The 1251-nt window shown below is 35.3% G+C and overlaps 1 pseudogene; it reads right to left on the reverse strand.

Annotated features, from left to right (window-relative positions):
* Positions 1-663: 663 nt before the first annotated feature.
* LOC132009099 (HIG1 domain family member 1A, mitochondrial-like) lies at positions 664-1049 on the reverse strand (annotated as a pseudogene).
* Between the last annotated feature and the right edge of the window lie 202 nt (positions 1050-1251).

Below are 1251 nucleotides of genomic sequence, written 5' to 3' on the forward strand. Positions count from 1 at the left end.
AGAAAATAAACAAGCTTCATACATTTAAAAAGTGTTTTTCACTTAACCTTTGCATTAGTACTTAAAATACACATTTCAACATTTAAAAATTATTCTAATACAACAGCAGCATTAACATAACTCTGCAATTACAAAAGAAGCTAAACTGGGATCCACAGTTAGGTTATTCTCATGTTTACAAGTATGATTCTGAAATAAATATTACTTCTAAATAGCTCTTTATCGGCTTTTTAGGTTTGGATTAAATAAATGTATTTTAGGTTGTGGGGAAGCTTACTATATTCCATGCACTGTTCTGAAAGGATTAAGAGCCAACCAGTCCTAAAAACTGAAGTACCCAATCAATCTGCAAAATAGGCAGAAAAAAGTTAAATGGGATTCCTACATAACATCAAAAGCATGTTTTGATACTAGAATCAAATCAGCAACTAGGAGTACTTCAGGACTGGCACAATGTCCTCTTCATAACTGATTTTATCATAAGAGTTTAAGGAGGAGCATATTTTACCACTGTCTAGTCCATTTAAAAGTGACAGGTTTCTTCTTTTGTGCTAATGTGACTCCCCTGAATGACCTAGCTAGTTGACTGGTCATTAGTAATTTGGCAACCAGTCAAATCAAGCCTGCAAGAAAGGAAGCCAATTCTTAAACTACCATATTATCTGACCCATTCAAATGATTTATTTTCAACATAAACATATAAACTCAATATGAGACGCCTAAGTAAAGCAAACACCACCAACAAAACTGAGACAGCTTCTCTTTCTCTAAGGTTTAGGCTTTGCCCAGAATTCCTTATACATGGAATACCCCATACCAAGAGTCACTGCTCCCACAACAAAGCCTTGGACTGCCACATGCATGTGGATCAAGTGAACAGACATTTTAGTATTTCCCCTGCTCTTCAATTTATATAATCCATATGTAACAATTGCTGCAAACCTGGCCATTGCAATGGGAACAAACGGTGCCTCTCTAGCTTTTCAGATAAGTTTAGATCCCTGATCTTCATCATATGAAGAAAGAGAAATATCTGTGCCAATTGACATAGTGGCTGAAGAATCCTCCTACAGGGACAGGACTCAGTATCCAACGGGTTTTCAGAAATGGTCTTAATTATACATTTTTTTCAGACCTGCTAGATTGCAAATAAGATGACTATGATATGCATGAGAAGTAATGGCAAAATTTAAAAAAAGAAGGTAGATAAATAAACTCACTGTTTCTGAGGTTTGTTCATTAGATAAAAGC

Source organism: Mustela nigripes, unplaced genomic scaffold, assembly GCF_022355385.1.
Source record: "Mustela nigripes isolate SB6536 unplaced genomic scaffold, MUSNIG.SB6536 HiC_scaffold_4677, whole genome shotgun sequence".
Classification (NCBI taxonomy): Eukaryota; Metazoa; Chordata; class Mammalia; order Carnivora; family Mustelidae; genus Mustela; species Mustela nigripes.